This window comes from Phyllostomus discolor, chromosome 4 (assembly GCF_004126475.2).
Source record: "Phyllostomus discolor isolate MPI-MPIP mPhyDis1 chromosome 4, mPhyDis1.pri.v3, whole genome shotgun sequence".
In the NCBI taxonomy this organism is placed as follows: domain Eukaryota; kingdom Metazoa; phylum Chordata; class Mammalia; order Chiroptera; family Phyllostomidae; genus Phyllostomus; species Phyllostomus discolor.
In genome coordinates, this window is record NC_040906.2 from 47,854,121 (window position 1) to 47,877,438 (window position 23,318).

The 23,318-nt window shown below is 42.6% G+C and overlaps 1 pseudogene; it reads right to left on the minus strand.

Moving 5' to 3' along the window:
- Positions 1-20,126: 20,126 nt before the first annotated feature.
- LOC114494826 lies at positions 20,127-20,949 on the minus strand (annotated as a pseudogene).
- Between the last annotated feature and the right edge of the window lie 2,369 nt (positions 20,950-23,318).

A 23,318-nucleotide genomic window follows, 5' to 3' on the forward strand; every position in this document is an offset into this window, starting at 1 on the left:
CAGGGTGTCCCTGTGAGACGAAGGAGACCAGGGAGGGAAGCAGGAAAGTGAGTAGTCTAGTTTGCAAGTAGGACAACAGGCTCACTGATCTTTCTGAGGTTCCAACCTAGAGCAAATGGTTTGGAGTGAAATGGGCATCCTCCAAAGCCTTGTGGGCAGCCTGAGCTAAGATGGGGGAAGCTGGCAGTGAGGGCCCAGCTTTCTTAGGGCACTGTTAAGCTTGCTGAGAAAATGCCTTTTTATAGATTCCCCCACCCCACCCCAATCTTATTTTAATAAATACATCCTCAGGCATTATTTACAAGCTCACATAATTTACCTATGTTATTTGGCAAAGCAACTTCGCAAAAGAAAAGTGAATGAATAAATACTTCATAACTGCTGGTGGAGCAGACTGGGTCGTGTAATGAAGAAAAGATTTATGTCACCTTATTTCAGCCCAAATAGCAGCAGCCTCAGCTTGTCTCAGCCCAGTGCTTCTATTTAAATGTTACTTTCATATATTATGTGGCATTAATTTAACTATAGCTCATTAAGGCAGAATGAAATGGTTAAATTAACTTATCAACCTATAATGATGATGAATGAGGTATTAATTCAGATACAAGCTGGGCAATTTGCAAGTTTACGCATTCTGATGGTTCTCAAATAACATTTTGAATAGCGGGTCAGCGCCTCAATCAATTACATAAGCATGTAAAGTCGGTCTCTCGGAAAAAAATCCTTTTTCATGCATATGCATTAAAACATGTTCGCAATTATCCTCGGAAATTGCCTTCATTGGATTAAGCAGCAGCCTTGGACGCGGGTTCTGATCTTCCCTGGGCTTTTATTAAGGCTCTGAGCAGCTTTGGCAATAACAGAGCGGATGGGTTGTTTGTTTAAAGAGTGTTTACCAAAGAAAGGGGATGGCAGAGCGCGCCGGTTGATAAACATCTCCTTGGGAGAAGTTGCTGGGAATTGCTTGCCCACCCGGCAGCAGGGGAGAAAGCCCTGTCAGCCGAGACACTAGCCCCGGGGCTTCGGCTTTCTTGGCCCACGTTTAATTGCTGCCTCAAAGCCCGCCCTGGGCGCAGGCTGTGCCCTAGCATGGCCCAGCGTTTGCCCTTTCATCGAGGCCGGATGGGTAAACCTCCTGCCACTCTGGCTTAAAGTTCCTCTAAGCCAGACCAGAGACGATTTATGAGGGGGTTGCAGGCAGGGAGATTCAAAGAGCCTTTCGGCAGGAGGTGAGTCAAGGGGTGGTGACTGCATTGTTTCCACCCCCATGCCATGGCTGTTGGAGAACGTCTGTAGACCTCCTGCTAGGTTTGGCAGCTTTTGGGGTTGGATGGGGAGTGGGAAACTAGCCCATGTTTACCCTGGAGTGGAAGCTTCAGGAAGGCAGGGCTGGACCTCAGATTTCTGAGCCTCCATCTCCCTCCCTCACCCTCTGCATGCAGCGTTGGTTTGAAGACCCTACTGGTGAGGCCTGACTCAAGTTCTCTGACAAGATCAGAGCCCCTGGGCAGAACAAGACTTAGAAAGAAGGCAGGAGAGATTAAAACGGGGGTTCCACTGGGACCTCATTACATTCCATTGTTCATTCTTCCCACTTAAAAAATCTTGGATAGTTAGCATTTAAGTGCCATCCACTTGCCAGGTACTGTCAAAAGTACTTTCACATATCAACTCATTTAACTCTCACCACACCCTTTGGAGATGGCTTCTACCATTATCTCCATTTTACTAAGGGCTGTGTGATGAACACTTTTTTGACATGGCAGATGGGAGTTCTGTCTGGTGCTGCCCAGATGCTGGGTTTGTGAACTCAGCCACTCAGCTAAGTTGTCCCAGAAGGCTCGGCCTCAAAGCGGGGTGTGCAGGGGTACACAGGTGGCTCTGTACAAGGGAGCTGCTCTCCACATGGGGGGCCCTTGGGATGTAGAACAAACAGGAAGGATCCTGGCCCTCCAGGGAGGGTTTAAGGTGGAGGCTCCCTCGGCGGCAGCCAGCAGGGGTACAGAGACGGTCTGGGGTGAGGTGGCTAATACCCTCACCACTTACGGTCCTATCTTGGTCCTTTATCTTTTGCAGTCGTTCAGCTTTGTGCAGGGCAGCCAGGATCGCACCTTGGAATACTCGAACTTTGCTTTCTCAGGTTGGGCGCTGGGCCAGGGGACTCTGCATCTGGCAGGTGCTTACCCCATCCCCGTGGTGCGGAATGGAGAGGGGGAAGAAGTCAGGATGACCAGACCAGAGGGTGCCTAAGGGTTTCTAAGGTGGCCTGGTGTTTCTGTGAGGACAGCACAGGGGCAGGCAGCTCAGGTCTGCACTCGGCAGGGGCGCGGTCTCCACAGCCTTCGTAGGGGGATGTACCACTGGCTCCCAGCCTGGCCTTTCCTGTCCTTCCCCAGACAGGGGATGGAGCCCAGCCACTGAAGGAGGAGCCAGGAGTTGTTTGCTGCCGCGGGCTTGAACCCGTTCCCTGAGGCTCCCACAAAGGCTTGACTGAGGAAAGAAGACAGATGGCAATGAGGGGAATTTTTTTTAAGGCTATAGTCTCCACAGCTGTTTGCACTTGCCCTTTGCCTACATGACATCTCCTCCTCCTTCATTCCTCCAAAGCTTCTAACCCACCTGACTGTCTAGGTCACTCCCAGGACAAGTTGGTGCTTTGGAAAGGTTGATCACCACCTCTCAGATCAGATGCTGGGCCCAGCAGTGGTGAGGGGCAGGCCACCTCCAAATGTGTCCTGGACAGAGCTCTGCTGGCCCCACTGCAGGAGGCCCTCAGGGGCATGTGAAGCTATAGTTCAGGGAAGTGCTTAATGGACTTAGCCAGTGGATCCTACCCACTGCCTCTCTGACCAACATGCTGTCCTGAGATTATGGCTGCTGTGGAATTGGTGGAAATGAGGTTCAAAAGGCCATTGAGGAATGCCCTATCAGCTTCTTGAGTCCCCAGAACTCCTATTCACCCTCAGGGTCACCTCCTTGGCAGTCTTCCTTGATTTCTTCCCCTTCCCCCTCACAGACATTCTTTTCACAAGGACTTGAACATTGGTGGCCAGAGAAGGCAAGCACTGGCTTTTAGCCGAGGATTGCTGGGACCTGGAGCACAAGAGAGGCTTAATTAATATTGGTTGACTGACTGAATGAATCAATGACGAGGACCAAGGAGAAGGCAAAGGCTCCTGAGGCACTTAGGGTTGTTGATGGGGCGGCTAGCCAGGATGGGGTCCGAAAAGCCAAAGAGCTTTGATTCAAGGGGAGGAAATTCTACCCTAACTGAGGGATGAAGGGGTTCCCCAGGGATGGGTGTCTCACACTCAGTGTTTGGTTGAGCATGGTTCTAGCTGGAGTGCAGAGACAGAGGTGGGTGTTGAAGGGACAGGGGTTGAGAGGAGCTGGGTTCTCCCCTGGGCCAGGTTGTCCCCACATACATCGTTCAGAGCCCAGAACTCTCTTCATCCCCAGATTCACCAAGAAATTGTTTCCCCGCAAATGCAAAAGAAATGGCTTGGAGAATATACAGTTCCTGCTGTCTGCCGGGTGAGGAGAGAAAACGAGATGAGGGGGCAGAGGGCAGAGGTTTCTTAAGGATTTAACCAGATGTCCAAATAGAGAAAAGGGCCACAGGCATGCAGAGTTGAGGAACCTGGACCCAGAGAGGTCCCCAGGATGATGACAGAATATTACCTGTGACAAAAAGGCTGTATAGGCTTGTGGTTTGAATCCTCCTCTGTCACTCATTGATGGAGTGACTATAGGCAACTTACTGGTCCATTTGTGCTTCAATTTCTTCATCTGTAAAATAGGGATAGTCCTACCATAATGGACTATAGGGAAGGTTGAGTTAATATGTATAAAGCCCTCGCTGGGACCCGTCATTAAAAAAGTTTATACTGATCAATAGGAAGGAGCAGCAAGTCTGCAGGTCATGGCATTGCTCCCTTCGTGGAGCCTCACTTGGTCTAGGCCTGAGGTTGAGGGAGGATCACCTACTTGGACCTGTGCCTAAGAAGAGTCAGACAGTGGGTGGAGGACAATGGGAGATGCTAGGCACAGCCTGCCCTGCTTCCAGAAAAGCAGAAAGGAAGATAAATATCTTCTTTTGAGCATCCACTATGTCTTTAGCACCGCCACTAGGCATGAGGAAACTGAAGGGAAGAGGCAAAAGTAAGTCTCTTGCTCTTAAGCATCTTAAGAATTGCCCACCTGCACTATGCATTATTATTCCTATTTGATAGCTGAGAATTAGAAGCTGAAGTGGTGAAGCAATTTCCTCAAGGTTAAACAAGTAAAACATCCAGAGCCAAGTTTAAAATCCAGATGAGATGAGTCTGTCCCTAGGCTCAAGTCCTCAGCAAAGTCCTGCCTCCTTTTGCCCTGCCCCCCTCCAGCAGGGTCCCTGAATATCCTCCAGACCGTTTGTTGGTGGGTGGCCAGGAAGAATCGAAGGAACTGGGAGCCTAGTTGAGCTCTGCAAGGTATATTCTGTCTTCCTTGCCCATGCTATCCACATCCTATCCTCTAAAATTAAAGCAGCAGGATGTTGGGCTTTTCTTGATGGAGCTCAGGTAACTGATGTATTAACCTCTCTGCATCTTAGTTTCCTCATCTGTAAAATGGGTATAATAATAGAACTTGTTTCATTGGGTTGCCGGGAGACTTGCTTGAGAAAATAAAGCCTTTTAAAGTTTGCTTGGTAAGTAGTTAGTTGTCAGTAGATGACAGCTATTGCAGTTATTGTTCCTGAGTGTGGCCCCCAGGAAAAAACCGGTTGGGCAAGAGATTCGGCTCGGCCACTCTCTTTTCTGTTTTGGGTCTGAGCCTCTGTTGACTCTTTTGAAATTTATGGGCAGGATTGGGGCTGTGCTTGGTGTCTGCAGAGGGCAGGTCTCAGGTACAACGGCTCAGCTGGCTACAGTGGCTTTGGGCTGTCACCAACTGTCCATCAAACTGTCATCTAGTGAAGTGAAGACGTCCTTAAAGCACATTCTGAGGTAGGTATGAGTGGAGGGTTAGGAAGGGAAGGAAGGAACGCCCAATGATTAGGAGCCGGTGGGACAAGCTGAGGGTTCCAGTTAAGGTGGAGCAGCTGATCCACGGGACCGGGGCTACCCGCTGTGCCAGGAAAGTGCAGGATTAAGCTTTTGGAATTTTCTGTTGAAACCTTAGTTTTCCGGATGTGGAAAAGGGACTTCTATATCTGCCCCCCGTGGAGACTCCCGATCGCCTACAATCAGATTTGTTTCTAGTTGGTCTTACCCACTAGAGTCTTCTTAGGTCGTTGGCGTTTGTCATGGAGTTAGAACCCAGACTGACTCTGTGCACTGAAAACTTAGAAAACTTAGAAGTGGTGGACCTCACTTTTGGTTCGCGAGTCCCAGCTACGCTTTGGGTGCACGACCAGCCATCTCTGACCTCGGCCCTCCGCTTGCGGCGCAAACCTGAGCTTTTCCCAGCGCGAAGCGGCCGCGCGGTTTCTGGAGCTAGAGGACAGGGACGGCTGGCGGCGCGGAAGGGACAGAGGCCCAGGCCCTCAGGGATTCGGTCCTAAAAGTGGCGAGGCGCCCTGCTGAGAGTCCTCCATTCCCGAACAAGTTCGCACGGGTCACGGTGCGGGATCCGGGCCCTGACGCGAGGTGCTCGCATTACCGCGGGGCCAGCGGCCGAGTCAGGCGCCTGGGCCGCGCCCAGCCCTGCCCGCGTGCCAGCGTTCTCCCCCGGCCGGCCGAGTCTGGCCCGGAGTGGGGGGGACCCTGCCGCGGGCCGGGCCCGGGCACTCCGGACGTGGAGAAGGAGCCCTGCAGGCTTCTGCCGGCTTCCAGACTCCAGACGCCGGCGAAAGTCACCGCGGCCTTCCCGTCCCTCGCACAACTGTCCCTGGGCGTTCGTAACCTTGTAGGGCCAGAGGATTTCTTTTAAAGAGAAAGGGAAGGAAAATAAATGTTAGTTTTTGACCCGATGGTCATTTCTAGTCCATTACTACCTTTGTTTCCGTATCCCTTTTTCTAAACCAAAATTAAGGTCAAAGAACTGCGAGAGAAGGGGGCGGCTGGGGCAGAGGAGAGCAACGGGGAGAAATTGGGACAACTGTAATAGAACAACAATAAAATAAAAATTCTTAAAAATCCCCCCCAAAGAAATCAAGGTGACAGAGGCACGCCTATCCCGAAAACCAGGGGAAAAACACGGGGCCGCAGCCGTGTGTACAGCGGCAGCCAAGGGCTTGTTGGGAGCGGCCCTGGACCCACAGACTTAAGGCCTTTTGTAGCCGCCAGACTGAGTCGGTTGCGCAGCGAGTGTCGGAGAAGCTGGGTGTCAACCTCCTTAGCCTGGAGGGAAAGGAGCTCAGGGCGGGCCCTGAGGCTGGCTGGAGATGGCGGGCGGCCCCCACAACATCTTGCCAGCAGTGGATCAGCTAACCTTCGGTCCCCGCAGGGCTCGTATTCGGGAACAGGGACCTGGGGCTAGAAAAGCTTCCCCTGGGATGCCCGGAATCACAGGGGATTTCCTGAGAAGTGTCGGCTAACCTTTTCAAGGGACCCGGACCCTGGGGGAGGGGGGTGCGGAGAACAGCTGTTCCACCAAGTGCCACGGGTGTTTCTGGTGTGTGTATGTGGGGGGGGGGGTATGTTTTTTCCGTGAGGGCTGGAACTTCACACAGGCCCAAGGTCCTCTGATGGTTTGGGCAGACAGATGCACCCGCACAAACCCCCAGCCGCATGGCAAAGGACCAGCACAAGCTGGGAGCCTAGCGATGCCCAAGTTTCTGTCTAGCTTCTTTTCTCAAGTTCATCAGGCCCTGGCTCGAGTGGCTCACCTGCAAACCAAAAGGTTCAATTCCCAGTCAGGGTACATTCCTGGGTTGTGGGTCAGATCCCGGATTGGGGGCATGCAAGTGGCAACCTATCAATGTTTCTCGCCCTCTCTTTTCCCCTTCCCCTTTCTCTAAAAGTAAATAAATAAAATCTTTAGAGAGAGAGGGAGAGAGATGCCAGCACTACTGCCAGCGTAGCACAGCTACTGTTTTAAAGTTCATCAGTAAATGGGGACTTGGACCATCCAAACTCAAGCGCCTGTGAAAGCACCCACCCCTGGGGCATGCTCCTCCCTATCCCCATCTTCCTTGCACAGCCTTGTACCCCGTCCTTACACAGGCTGCACTGAGATCCTGGTACCAAGTCTAGGCCAGCACTAAGGAGAGCTGTATGGAAACAGCATGGGCCTGAAAATGGCCCTTGGGGGCCTCTCAGCCAAATCTGTAGCTCCCACCTCCACCTCAGTCATTTATTTGTTGTGAGACCTTGGGCAAGTCACTTAATCTTCCTCAGTATCCTTCTCTGTATAATGGGGATAAATAATAGTCCTATCTCAATGAGGGGCCGTAGGGATTTCGGGCATCATTTCATATCACACAGAAAACAGTGTCTTGCTTATAGGAGGCATTCTGTAACTGTCATTTCCCTTCATGCACTATCAGGGCAAACCCAAGATCCTCTCTCTCTTACCCTAACAGGCAGGTAGGATGAGACCCAGGGACTCAGGATCTGCAGATAGGAGGCACTGTAGAGGAGAATGTGGTCAAAGTAGGTAGGCCAGGGGGCTCCAAAATGCCAGACAAGCTTCGGCTAAAATGGTTTCAGAAAACTTCTTTGATTTTTTAAATCTTTACCTAAGGACATGCTTATTGATTTTTAGAGAGAAGGAGAAGGAGGAAGAGAGAGAGAAAAAAAGAGACAGAAACATCAATGTGGGAGAGGAACATTGATCAGTTGCTTCTCATATACACCCAAAATGGGGAAAGAACCCACAACCTAGGTACTATGTCCTGACCGGGAATTGAACTCATGACCTTTCAGTTTACTGGTCAATGCTCCAACCAACTGAGCCACACAGGCCAAGGCTTTTGATTTTTTTAAACAAAGATTTCATTTATTTATTTTTAGAGAGGGTAGAAGGGAGGGAGAAAGAGAGGGAGAGAAACATTGATTGCCCCCAATCCCAATCCAGGCATGTATGTACCCTTACTGGGAATCAAACCAGTGACCTTTTGGTTTGCAGGCCAGGACTCAATTCATTGAGTCACACCTGCCAGGGCAATAAATAAAGTCTTTAAAAAATATTAATCAATCCTATCTTAACCACCCAAGTGCCAATATCAACCACTCCCCTTCTAGAAACTCATTTCCAAGGTCAAAGAAAAACAATGAACAAACTTCTCTTTGCATATGGTTTAGTGAAAATAATGTGTGGCTTAGAAGCAATCTGTTTTCTGGTCTTTCCACAATATAAAGTCAAATTCACTAAATCCTCTGATTTTTAATTTCTTCATCTGTAAAATGAGAATGATGATGATAATAATGCCTTCTTTAAGGGACTGTTGTGAAAGTTAAAGGAAGTAGTATGTATTAAAGCATTTTGATCTGGAAACCCAGAAGGGCACTTAAAAACATCAGTGGCTAGGTAGCTCTGTTGGCTGGGGCATGGTCTCTGTGCACCGTGGTTGCAAGTTCAGTCCCAGGTTGGGGCACATGGAGGGGTCAACCGGTGAATGCATGGATGGTTGGAATAATATGCCGATGTTTCTCCTTTCCTTTCTTCTTTCTCTCTCTAAAATCAGTTTTAAAATTACTAAAAACAATAGTAACAATAATAATCTGAAAACAAAACCTAAGCAAAGAGGAGAAACCCAAAAGGACAAACATTTCCAATGCAGGGTGATTAGGGCTTATTTTCATTCAGGGTGAGAGATCAACAGAAAGAACGGTTTTATACAGACATGCAGTCTAGCATAAATTTCAGGAAGGGAGTTCAGGACACTCAGTTATGAGAAGGGACAACGCTGCTCAGTTTGTCACTTTAGAGCTTAAAACATATTTCCGTCAAGCCTGGGGATGTTTCCTTGTGAACACATCTCAGTTTCTCCAGTAGCAATGCAGGAAGTTGTCACCTATTAGAGGAGGGCTGCAGGTAAAATATGGTCAAAACATGATATAACTGCAGTTACCAAAGTGTACTTTTAAAATAAGGAGAAAATCTAGAACCATTTTTTTCTCATGCTCTCAACTACAGAAGGGAATATTTATAGAGCTTCTCATCTGAATGTCTCTTTGCCCTGCATATGTGTACATTTATTTTGTATTTCTATGTGAAAATTTCTTTTCTGTGTAAGAGTTTTTAAAGTTAATTGAATTATTGAATTTTTAATTCATAGTTTCCATTTATGGCCAGAGATAGCAAAGTTGTTGTTTTTTAATCCCTGTTCTTCTCAAAACCCCAACCTGTCCAGCAAAATAGAATGTATCACCTCTAGTTAATTTTGTAAAAGCTATTCAGTTTTTCTTTGGATTGTGCTTTCCCTCTTCTTGAAAATATGAACCAATCAATTATATTAGCCATATGGCTTGATCATAACAGCTAATTTCCATTTCATAATGTAATTGTTCTTTGAACACTGACAATTTATTAGTCAAGGTGCTCAGGAATGTTCTCTCTAGTTCTATGTCTTTTAAACAATGATTGAAATAACCATATAAGCTCAAAGCCATTAGACTGTTAATTTTCATGGTTTTAGATTCTGTGACTCCTCAGCATTAAATATTTCCAAGGAGAAGCTTCCATTGCTCTGTGGTCCTGCAACTTACAATATGGACTATCCAGAGCAGCTTTATTTTCTTTGCCAGACACAGGCTTTCAACAATGAGAATATAATATAATGGCTCACAGGACTACTCAGTTATGCTGGACACGAGTGCTGGCTGGAAAGGCTGTGCAGTCACACATTACTGCAAACAAAACATCATCCTTCGGTGATCTTAATGCTTTGTCCATTAAATGTACTCCCTCATGCAAATGGCAGTGCATTTAACTGGTAAACAGATGTTCTCCACTATTATCTAAGAATCAAAAAGCTGAGGTTATGGTTTACTTTAAGCTCTGAGTTTCTTTTTTCCCTGAGTATTTTCCAGAGTAATTTTTCTTTTACCTGCCCCCCACCTCCATCGGAGTTTAGATTCTATTGTGGCCTTACTCTTGGCTTAGGAAACAAATGCTCCTGACACTATCCTACATCTCATGGACCTCTACGAATACTCACATATAATACATAAAAAAGTTGTAGACCATAAGGCTAAAGCATGTGATCATTTGCCCTTAATGCAGTCTGACTTTAACTGAGAGTATAGTTTCAATGAACTACTCTGTATATCTTTTAGTTTAAAATACAAGAAACTCACTATGTCAGCTTGTCTTCCAGAAGATGGGATTTAAATGCCAGATGCCTTGCTGGCCCTTTAATAGGCAAGAAAATTTGATTTTAAGTCAGTTGAGGTAATGTGAAATCTTTTTGTTATCTAGCCAGCCTACTCTAAATTAACTAGCATTTTATTTTATTTTTAAAAGATTTTATTTATTTTTTGAGAGAGGGGAAGGGAGGGAGAAAGAGAGGGAGAGAAACATTGATGTGAGGGAGAAACATCGATTGGTTGCCTCTTGTACACACCTTGACCAGGGACCAAACCCCCAACTCAGGCATGTGCCCTGACAGAATTTAACAGAAGACCTTTAGCTTTGGGGGACAATGCCCAACCAACTGAGCCACACAGGTCGGGGCTTAATTAGCTACAATTTTGAAAACCTTACATTAAGGTCATACATTTCCTTGTAGTCATTACCATTTATTATTGATTATGTTTTCTGATAAAGATGTTCCATTCAGGTTTGCTACATTCAACATATTTGTTAAGAGCTTAAATATATTTTGTGGGTCCTAAAGCTCAAGGATATGTGTTTATTTTGAGATTTTTCCATCATCATTGCCTGGTTATTGGACCACACATGGGTGAATGGGTTTAGCATTAGGCCGCTAATCTCAGAATGATGAGCTTATTGCCACTTTATCAGAAGACCTAAGACCACCTTCCTCAAAGGTCTGCTGAATGTGGTATAACAATAATAATAAGTAATCCAATACTTAGAGAGTGGCTAACAGTGGCTTGCAAGAAGAGGTGCTCAACAAAGATTTGTGCATAGACAGGTATCACAGATATTTTATTTTTCCATATTATTATTTTTTAATAAACATTATTTATTGTTTGACATTTAGTTTGAAGCCAGTTTGTGGCTATTTTGAATAATACTTCTATGAATATTTTTGTATATGTGTTTTGGTACACATATGTGTGCATTTCTGGTGAGTATAATACCTAGGATGGAATTGCTGGGTTATCTTAGGGTTACATATTATTATTGATTTCCCTCCCTGATAAGGATTATATAATAACCTTCCAATGGAATCCCATTGAACTCAGAATAAAAATTAATGGCCTTGCATTTGCAAAGCCCTAAACAATTTGGTTCTGATACTACTTTCTTTCTTGCTGCCTTCACTGTAGCTGTAGTGACCTCCATGCTATTTTTAGAACGTACTAGGCCTGCTTCCCCATTAGGGCCTTTGCCTTTGCCACTTCTCTCTGCCTGGTAACTCCACCAAATATTTGCAAAGTCCTTCCCTCATCTCTTTCACTTGACTCAAATGTCATCTTCTCAGTAAAACCTTTCCTGACCAGTCAATTAAAGCTATAACCCCTTTCTATTATCTCATTACATTCCTTATTACCCTTCTTTCCTTTATGTTTTTCCATAGCACTTATTGGTATCTGACATGCTACATGTTTTGGTTTTTGGTCTCCTCCCACTGGAATGTAAACTTCATGAAGGCTGAGATGTTTGTCTGTGTGGTTCCCCACCAGCCCTGCTATATCCACTGCTAGATCAACAACTTGGTAGTCCTAGAACAATGTATGACAAATACATTGGAAAATAACACCACAATCCAAACAGCAGTTCAACAAATAGTTACTAAATGAGTTAATCAATGGATGAGAAGATGAGGCCATGATGGTGAAAGCAGGAAAGTGCTGTAAAATGTTTCTGCTGTGCTTCTAATTGATGTTGTGGCCTTGGGCAAGTCGCTGTCAGGTCCCTTGTTTGTCAAATGAGAATAATAAAATCTGCCTCCATCCAGGACTGTTAAGTGGATCAAGTGAGAAAATATGCATGAAAATGCTTTTCAAAGTTTAAAGTTTTTATCAAAATAGATAGTCCCAGGTGGCACATAAGATCCTCCAGGAAAAATGAGTTAAGGATGACAAAAAAAAATAAGGAATGTTCAGTGAGAACCACAGCTTTCTTTCCCCTCTTGTGTCTTATGAAGGTTAATGTATGCCATGGTCCAACTGTATCTTACTCATGCATCTAATTTGTGCATTTTTTTCTTATTAGAGATTGGAGATTGAGGGCTCCAGCAGGCATCGGAGGTTTCAAACTTATTCATGGGTAGGGCTGGGAGTCCTAAAGGAAATGCAGATTCAGCTTGAATGATGAGAGCAGTAATAAGTGTGCACATTTACTGAGGGCTCACCATATGCCAGGCAAATGGTGCTTTGCATCTATTAGCTCATTTATCATCATAACATTCCTTTGAGATACTGTTACTATTCTCTGTGTTACAGGTGGGGCACATGAGGCAGAGGGAGGTAAAAATAACTTCACCGGGCTTGACAGGTAGGACCAGGATTTGAACCCAAATAGTTAGGTTCAGGGCTCTTGGTAAATAACCACTCTGCTATGTGGCCCAGATTCTAGTAGCCTTCTGGGTGGGCCTGCTGTATTATAAAGTAGCACAAGCTAAGTCCATGGAAGAGGGACTTTCTTTCCTGACAAACTAGGACAGAGTGGATGCTCTCTGATGTTGATGGCAATATTGATGCTGTTGTACAGTTCTTGCTTCTTCTCAGCACTGCTTTGTACTATATAACTCCTTAAATAAAAAAGACAGCTATATGTGAAATTGAGAGTAAAAACAGTTTGAAGCATAGGAGAGCTTTTCAAAGCTATTTGTCATGGACTAAGCACTTTTCGATTCATAGAAATTATTACCAAAAGTGGTAATAACTGCAATGGATTGAAACATACCAAATATGTTTAAGTATATGAGTTTATTCTAATGATACCCCCATACCCCAAACTAATTGGTCATTAGTGAAGAATGCTAGAATGCTTGTTATTTTAAAATTTGGTAAATAAAAAGAATTAAGAATTTATTCTGCCTCTCTTACATGAACTGCACCATAGGGTAACCAATTAGTAGTTGAAGAAAGTTTCTCTTTATAGAAGTATCTCAGCACATAAATAGAGACAAAATAGAATTGGAATATTACCATTTGCAATCCAAAATGAATTAATGATCTAGGCATTGAACATCAACAGTGCTGACATAAAAAAGAGACAGCAGACATTATGTGCCTTGTGATGGAATAACACAATACCAAGTATAAGGTAGTTTAGCTAAAAAAATTGAACCTGAATATGGTTAATTTCCTAGATCCAAATAACAATTTACAGAAAATCAGAGGACAGAGGAATATGTTAAATAATTTATCAGCAAAATCTATTCTGTTGGAAACTTAAGAGGACAAACCAATTTATTTAACAAAAACATTGCAAAGAATAAAAGACAAGGAGGGTGAGCCTTTGAATTAAATGATACCTATAAGACATATCAACTGATTGCAATATGTATATTTATGTAAATACTGATTTGAGCATACAAACTGCACAAAAAATTTATGAAGTTGTTGAGATGATTGGAAATTTGCACATCGACTGAATATTTAATGGTATTAAGGCATGGCTGTTTTAAAAATAAATGTAATGGCATATTAAGTTTAAAAGGAGTTTTTGTGTTTTAGAGGTACATGCTGAAATACTTATGGATAAAATATGTGATCTGGGACTGGCTTCAAATCCCAAGGAGGAGATAGATGGGTATGGAAGTAAAACCAGGTTGGTCATGAGTTGATAATTATTGAAGCTGGGTTATGGGTACCTCTAACACTTTAATAAATGTATGAAATTCTCCATAATAATAGAATGTTCCAAAGTGTTAGCAGATACCAAAAATGTATTGTGGCTAAATGAAAAGGCTTGACAACACCTTTATTAGTGAGGATCTGAAGCAATTGGAAATAAAACCTTATATATTGCTGGTGGGAGTATAAAAATCATAAAACCACTTTGGAAAACTATTTGGCAGTTATTTATAAAGTTATAAAGATGACCCAGTCATCTCACTTTTAGGTATTTACCCAATAGATATGAAAACATGATTATAAGTAGATTAGTAAGAATGTTTATAGCAGCTTTATTCAAACTAGCCCGAAATTAGAAATAACCCAAATATCCACTAGTAGAGAATGGATAAACAAATTGTGGTATATTCATACAATGGGATACTACTTAGCAATATAAAGGAAAAAAACTACTGATTAACAGCAACAACATGGTTGAATCTTTCAGACATGATGCTAAAACTCATGAGCAAAAGGAGCCAGACACAGGAAAATCTATCCTATAGCTTTTAATTTTTCAGGAAGTGCTCTAACTGGTAAAGTTGATCAATGGAGCTAGAAATCAGAACTGTGGCACCCATGGGAGGGGGTTTGACTGACGAGGGCCAGAGAGATCTGGTGGCTACATGAGTATATATGTTTGTCAAAATTCATTGACCTGGGCACTTAACATGGGTACATTCCACTGTGTGTAAATTAAATCTCTATTTAAAAATATCACATAAAAATGAAATCATGAGTGATTCAGCCAAACTCTTGCTTGGTGTGAGGCAGACAGTCAGAGATGTCTATTGTTTTAGCACAGCTGCTAATGCAGCCTCAGCCAAGAAGAGTTCGCCATGATTTTGTTCGTGCTCAAAAGTGTTCTTTCCTGAACTAACTGGTCAAGTGGGCCCTGCAAAAACAGTCATTTAATAATTTAGTTAAGTTCCAGCTAAAGGTCAAAGGCAAGTGATTTTTAGCCTTCTCTTGGATCAGCAGAAACCAGACAATGTGAGGCATGCACACTACAGGCATGGAGCTGGGAACAGGAGGCCTGGGAGTTCAGCGCAGTTGTGCTAGTATCTAGTTAGTGTTTGTCTTGCTTTGGGCAAGGCACTTTACTTTTTTGGACCTGTCCCCCCCCGCCACGCCCCACAAAGGAAGGAATTGTATAGAGCACAGTTTCTGGGGTGTCTGTCAGATAAAACATTCTTTTTTTAGTATATTTTATTGGTTATACTATTACAGTTGTCCCAATTTTGCATCCTTTGCACCCCTCCACCCAGTACCCACCTTCCCTCCAGCAGTTCCCCTCCCCTAGTTCACTTCCGTGGGTCATGCATACATGTTCTTTGGCTTCTCCATTTCCTATACTGTTCTTAACATCCCTCCCCATCTATTTTGGGGAACAAAATATAGTTTTGTTCCTACACAATTACCTACACAATTATGCTTCTAAATCCCTATGCCTTTTCTTCCATTCTTCCCCTTCCCCCTCCCAGCCGATAATCCTCCAAACGAGTTCCATATCTATGATTCTGTTCTTGTTCTAGTTGTTTGCTTAGTTTTTGTCTTTTAGATTCAGTTGTTGATAGTTGTGTTTGTTGTCATTTTAATGTTCATAGTTTTGATCTTTTTAAAAATAAGACCCTTTAGTATTTAATATAATAAGGGTTTGGTGATGATGAACTTTAGCTTTACCTTGTCTGGAAAGCACTTTACCTGTCCTTCCATTCTAAATGATAGCTTTGCTGGATAGAGTAATCTTGGATATAGGTCCTTGATTTTCATCAATTTGAACACTTCTTGCCAGTCTCTTCTTGCCTGCAAAGTTTCTTCTGAGAAATCAGCTAATAGTCTCATGGGAACTCCTCTGTAGGTAACTCTCTGCCTTTCTCTTGTTGCTTTTAAGATTCTCTCTTTATTTTTAACCTTTGGCATTTTAATTATGATGTGTCTTGGTATGATCTTCTTTGGGTCCTACTTGTTTGGGATTCTTTGTGCTTCCTGGACTTGTATGTCTATTTCCTTGACCAAATTAGGGAAATTTTCTTTCATTATTTTTTCAAATAAGTTTTCAATTTCTTGCTCTTCCTCTTCTCCTTCTGGCATACCTAGGATTCGGATGTTGGCCCTCTTGGAGACATCCCAGAGTTTTCTTAAACTCTTCTCATTTTTTTGAATTCTTGTTTCTTCATTTTGTACTGGTTAAACATGTATTTCTTCCTTATGGTCCAAATCGTTGATTTGAATCCTGGCTTCCTTCCGTTCACTGTTGGTTTCCTGTGGATTTTTCTTTATTTCACTTAGTGTAGCCTTCATTTCTTCCCTTTTGCTTTTGCTGTATTCAGTGAGATCTCTGAGCATTCTGACCACCAGTGTTTTGAACTCTGCATCTGATAGGTCAGCTATCTCCACATCACTTAGTTCTTTTCTGAGATTGTGTTCTACTCCTTCATTTGGGCCCTATTTCTTTGTCTCCTCAATTTGTCAGCCTTCCTGTGTCTGTGTACTAGGTAGAGCTGCTTTGACTCCCTGTCTTGGCACACCTGTTAAGTTGTATGGGGCAGAACCCTGAGTATTCACTAGAGCAGGCCACCTGCTTCACCGCTCTGTGGCTCCATGTTTGGGGAGGGGCTAGGGAGGGGTCAATGCTGCAGCTGACTGACTTGTGGGGGATTGCCTGACACTTGCCCCATTTCTAGTCACTTCACTCACTTCCTGTATGCAACTGACACTCCTCCAGCAGCTGCCCTGGTTGTGGTTCCCAGAGTGGGTGGGTTTGTGTAGGTTCTGGGCTCTCCTGAGAAACCAAGTTTCTTCCATTCTCCCAACCTGGGCTGGTTTTTACACCCAGAAGTTATGGGACTTTGTTTTTCCCAGTACTAGAACCCTGAGTTGCGTGGTTTGGCCTGGGGCTGGGATCTCTTGCTCACAAGGTGTATCCCTGATTTTTATCTACCCCACATGAATGTGGGACCACCCATTTGAATGGCTGCCTCTGCTGTCTCACAGCCACTGCTTTGCTGTTGCCACACTGTGCCCTCTTCACCCCAGTTCCCCATCTCCACCTATCCTGCCTGTCTGGATGAATATAGCTTCTTTAAATGCTTGGTTGTTAGACTTTAATATAGTTCAATTTTCTTGCAGTTTTGGGCATTTTTAATTTTGAAATTAGTTGTCATCCTTCTTATGGTTGTGCATAAGGCAAAGCGTGCCTGTCTACACCTCCATCTTGACGGGAAGTCCAGATCTAACATTTGGAGACTCTGCATAGCTTTATCTTTCCTACAGAGTCTTCTTGGGAGTGCTCCAGGAAGTCCTAAACTGAATATGACATCTTTTTCTCTAGATATCTTCCTCTTCCAGTATTGTTGTTCTCAGTTTCTCAGCACCTCCATCATGAATTTGTTTACTCATTAGATACTTATTGAGTACATAAGAGGTTCCAGGCACTGCTCCTGATATTGGTGATACTTCAGTGAACAAAAGAGACAAAAATCCCTGCCCTGAAGAACCAAATATAGTCTAGTAGGGAGAGACAGAGGGTAATGGAATGATATAAAATGTTACAAGAGCTATAAAAAAAGATGTAGGTGGAAGAGGGTAGAGAATGCTGGCAAGGATGATGTTCTGGGTTTAAAATGGTGTCCAGGAAAGGTTTCACTGGAGAAGTGACACTCTAGGTTGATATCTGGAAGTTGTCCCTGATCGGCCCTCTTTAGTATCTGCCATGACCAACCATCTGGTGAGCCCTCCAATTTCACCATATAATATTTCTCAACTTTACATTTTCTTCCCTAATTACTAATACCCATGTTCAGGCCCCTACCATCTCCTCTCTGTATTACTACAACAGTCTCCTAACTACTCTGTCTCCTATTTTGTGTCCCCAAATCAGTTTTTTATAAAGTCATGCCAGAGAAAGTTATCTAAAAGATATATTTGACCATGTCATTCTCTTGCTTAAGACCCAACAATGGCTTCCTCCTTCCAACAAAGTAAAGCCCAGATGCCCTTTCTAAGCATTAAAACCTTTTATGGTTTGGCCCCTGGTGACTTGTCATCTCTCATCAACACCATCCTTGAAGTTTCTCTCCCAAAGTAGAATATACCCCTCCCCACACAACACAACACCAAAATGCTGATATCTGTTTTTACATGCCAGTGTAAATCTACCTTTATTTTAAAAGCAATTTTAGTAATCACTTGATCCAGATGATTTCCAAATTCTGCACCCTACCTCAGATAGGCTGGGTGGCCTTTCTCTGTGGTCCCATGATACCTTGTACACATTTTAAAAATCATTTTATTTACCACCATTGTTCCAAAATGGTCTAGAGTGACTTTGTTTCCCTTACTAGATGATAAACTTTCTTAGCATAGGACCATGTCTTATAGGACTAATTTTGTAATCTTGCTGCAACTGAACAGTCAATCAGCAACATCATTTGTGTCTTGACTCTTTCATTCCCATCAACTCATTGATCTCACTAAGCCAACCAGGACGATTTATAACTCATGACTGAAAGACAGATATGGGAAATAGTCCCATTTCAAGGCTGATTATCAACTAAAGTTAATTATCAGAAGTCACAGATTCTTAGATTTGGGAGAACAATTCCAGGTAATCTAATTTAACTACCCACCTGACACTTGGAGGATCTTCTTCAATAATCCTCAGCTCACTGGAGGCTTCCTCTTTTCTACTCCCCTGTTCAGGATGTTATGTGTCAAATTAATGAAGCAGGAAGTTATTTGTATTAGAACATATATGTATTTACATACACATACACAATGTAGGTTTATATCCGTAAATTACTTAAGATGAACAGCGAGCAAGCTATTACCTAAAATGTTAAACATAAGTCAGGGACTGAGATTGTACCCAGAGAGAAAATTATTTGTAATGTGAAGTTAAAACCATCTGTCAAAGCAAGGGGTTCAAAATAAAAAGCAAATGGGTAGGTAGATCCATAGATGAATGGCAGGGGACAAGAACCACTCAAGATAGGGAATGCCAGCTGGAACGGGCACCAGACTAACTCCACAATCAGAAGAGGAGACTCTAAACTTGAGTAAACTGTACCTCACAGAAGCTTCAAGTACTACTTTTGTCTCAGAGTTTTGTGAGGAACCCAGTATGTATTGTTGAGCACATTCCAATTGAACTCAACACATTTGAGTTGCTTAAGGTTGCATTTACCTACAACTCAGGAACTTCTATCTTCCTCTCTTCTTTTTTGTTTATTGGTCTTGTAGGAAACAGAGGTATCTCTGTGGGTGTGAGGAGTAACAAACTCTTCAAGAATCAGACTTCTTTAAATTCTGCCTTGGCCTCTTGTTCTTAGTTTTTAAGTAGTTTGGGGTAAGACCTGTCTATTACAAAGGAAAGTATTAAAAGTATTAAGTATTTAAATGGTTAAAAACTGGAAAACTTTCTTTGTCCAGCAGTCATTTTGTCCATTTTAGTATGGTCTCTTCAGTAGCTATTTCCCTGGTTGAGTTGAAATCTGTCTTTTCTATGGCTTCCATTCATTGATCCTCATTTTAACCCAGGACCACACTTAACAAATCCAGATGACCTGCCACACTATATACCTTGAATATCCTGAGGCAGCTTGCTTGTGTGACCAGAACTCACCAAACTCACGAATATCATAAATAGTGGCTCCTGTTGTTAATTGAGTTGTATTATCACTGTCCTTTTGAGCTATTTCTTTTTTAATAAGTCAAGCCCTTTTAGGAAAGTGATTCTCATTGATGTCAAAGAACTAACCAAATAGAGGTTCCATTAATTACATCAATAACTTTATATGTAAATGTTAGACACCAGGGTGCTGGACAACTGCAAATGGAGATGTCTTTCCTTTCCATTCCTTTTTTTTAACTTTCCACTCCCTGTGCCTTACCTTTAGTAAGTATAAAATTATCCTTGAAGACTGGCTCAAGTTATTTCCTCTTCAGATCTCTTTCCCCTCTTCTAAGGTGAACTGACCATCTCATTTCTTCCCTTGAATTGAGACTGAATACTATTCCTTCCACCCACCAACCTTTATCTAGAATGCAGAACTTCTTTTGTTATCTCTATTGCCAAGTGGAATGCCTGGAACATAGCATACAATAAGTATTTATGAAAGGAATGATAATGTTTCTGGGTATCAGATAACACAATAATTTATTTATTTATGCTCTATTATCTTTAACTAAATATGAAGACTCTTTCCATTATTCACCTGGAGATCAGTTAACCTGCTGCTCTGTTTGGACACCAGTCTTGTCTCTGTCTTCAGCAATGGCAAAGTGGATATCTTTTCCTCAGGGAAGAGAAGTCCATGTCTTGTTGCCTTTACCAATAATGAAAATGCTGAAGAGCCAAGTGGCAAAGGTGTTACCATTGGCATCTATCACATGACCCACATCAAAAGAACTAGGGTGTCTCTTACTGTTGGTGATCACACCAGTTCTTCCCAGATTAGTATCTCTGGGCCCCATATGCAGGTTACCAGCGTGAAAGTCAATGAAATTGGTAATCTTGCCAGTCTCCAGATCAACCTGAATGGTGTTGTACACCATGATGAGTAATAGATGGTGTGTATATCACAAGTCACCAGATGAGGGATTCCTTTTATGCCCACAAAGATCTTTTTCACTTCGCACAACTTGTACTTGGCCTCCTTAGTTGTGAAATGATGAACAGCAAAGTCACCCCCATGGTGTTGTATATTAGATGGAAATTTTCTACAGTCTTGTCAATGCTGATGAAGTCCATAAAACCAGCAGGATATGTTATAGCAGTTTGGACTTTGTCATCAATCTTGATGAACTGCTATATGCAGATCTTCTTTACTTCATCTTCTGTTAGTGCATACTTAAGTCTGTTCCTTAGGAAAATAATGAGAGGGAGACATTCTCTCAGCTCATAGAAACCAGTGGGTGGACAAGGAGCAAACACACTGCTCAGTTTATCCAGCAGCCAATGCTTTGGAAGTGCTACACATTTCAGATGCTTCTTGGGACCCAGAGCCATTGCTGCACTAGGCACAAAAAGAAGACTGCTTTTCTCTGGCGCATGAAAAAAAATAGCTAGGTTATACAATTTTGGAGCTGGATGGAAATTTCAAAGATTTTTCTATTCTCCAATTCCTCCTTTCAAGAGTCTTAACCTTGACTTTGTATTGGAAAGTATTGGGGAGTTAAAAAAAAGTCCTGAGGTGTCGCTTAGTGGATTGATTGCCAGCATGCAAACAAAAAGGTCACTGGTTTGATTCCTGGTCAGGGCACATGCCTGGGTTGTGGGCCAGGTCCCCAGTGGGGGGCATGCAAGAGGCAACTACACATTGTTTGTCCACCTCTGTTTTCTCTCCCTTCCCTTCTCTCTAAAAGTAAATAAATAAAACCTTTTTTAAAACTTTTTTTGTTTTTTAAAACAATATTAAAAAACAAAGTTTTTTTAAACAATCTTTTTTCAAAAAGATTTTTAAAATTTATTTTTAGAGAGGGAGAAAAAGGGGGAGAGAATTATCAATGTGTGAAAGAAACATTGCTTGCCTCTCGCATGCCCCCAGCTGGGGACCTGGCTTGCAACTCAGGCATGTGCCCTGACCAGGAATTGAACTGGTGACCTTTTGGTTAGCAGGCTGGCACTTAATCCACTGAGACACACCAGTCAGGGCAATAAATAAAATATTTTTTAAAAAGTCCTAAGGATATAGTGCTATCCACAAAAATTCTGATGTAATTGATCTAGGATGCAGTCGGGGCATCAAGATTTTGAGTATCATATCTTAAGTTGCTGACTGCAGTGTACAACCAAGTTATTTCTCTTTTGTTGCTGAGGAAACTGACTTCCAGGGGGCCATATGTTCTGCCCCTGTTACATTTTGGGTAAAAATGAACAAAGAACTCAGGCTTTCTTACATCTGTTATAACATACCATTCATAGAATATCAGTTGGTAGTATTCATTTTGGCCTCAAATGGAGACACTCCACTGGGGCACCGAGGAGCAACTCTCATTTCAAAGGCACAGCAAAGCCTGTTCACCCTCTAATTTTAGGATAAAAGCTTAGAGAATAGCTTTCATAATTCTGCTTCACATGTAGCACCAAATAGTACTATTTTTGTGTGGAAAAATATTACTCTTTCCATATTGTCATTTTAAGTAAAGGGAATAATCTTACCTTTTATGACATTCTCCTTCCCACATGGGACTTAATAAATGAAAACTCATTTTGATTGAAAACAATATGCAGTCTATAATCTTTTAAATTTATGAGTGAATTGGCCTTTGTCTGTAAAGGATGTTTACCAGCAACCTAGGATCCAACATTCAAGGCAGATTGTTGTTGCCTCTGCCCTAGGGGAGGGGGCTTACACACCATCCATGTTTTTCTTCAACCTCCAAAAACTTGACCAAGTGGTATTTTTACTAATACCACTCTTTTCATTCCACCATGAGGTTCATCTTACAGTAAGTAGAAGATACAAATTCTTGTTATCTATCACTGTGTGACAGATTATCCTGAAATCTGGCATGTAAAACAGCAGTTACTTTGTTATGTCTGTGATTTTGAGGAGGAAAGAAGGACTCGGATGGGTAATTCTTCAGTTCCAAGTGACTCTGCTTGAGGTCACTCGGATAATCGGCTGGAGGTCAGGCTACTCAGGAGGGCTTAAGACAGCTTCACTTACATGTTTAGTTCATGCAGGACAGCTGAAAGGTAGGGATCAACTGGGTCTATCAGCCAGAGCGCCTACCTACATGTGGCTACTCCAGTGATTGTCTCAAGGTATTAGGACTAGGACGACTTCCTCTCTTCCTCCTCCTGCACTTCTTTCTCCTCCTCATCTCTTACTTCTCCCTCACCCTCCTCCTCCATCTCCTTCAAAAAAATGTATGATACAGCTTGCTAATTTTTTTCTTGTGGTAAAATATGTGTAACATAAAAGTTACAATATTAACCATTGTAAGTGTACAGTTTAGTGACTTAAGTATATTTACAAAATTGTACAACCACTATCCATATCCAGAACTTTTTTCATTATCCCAAACTGAAACTCTACCCATGAAACAAACAATAACTCACTTTTACCCTAAACCCTGGTAGCCTTAATCTGGTTTCTGTCTCTATGAACTTGCCTATTCTAGATACCTCATATAAGTGGAATTATATAATAGTCACCTCATGGCCTAGTTCATTTAACACAATGTCTTCAAGGTTCACCCATGTTGTAGCATGTATCAAAACTTCATTTCTTTCTATTATTGAATATTTCATGTATAAATACCATACTTTGTTTGTGTATTCACCTGTTGATGGTGCTTGGGTTGTTTCTACTTTTTGGCAATTGTGAATAATGCTGCTATTAACATGAATGTATAAATATCTGTTTCAGTTCTTGTTTTCAATTCTTTTGGGTATGGAATTGCTGG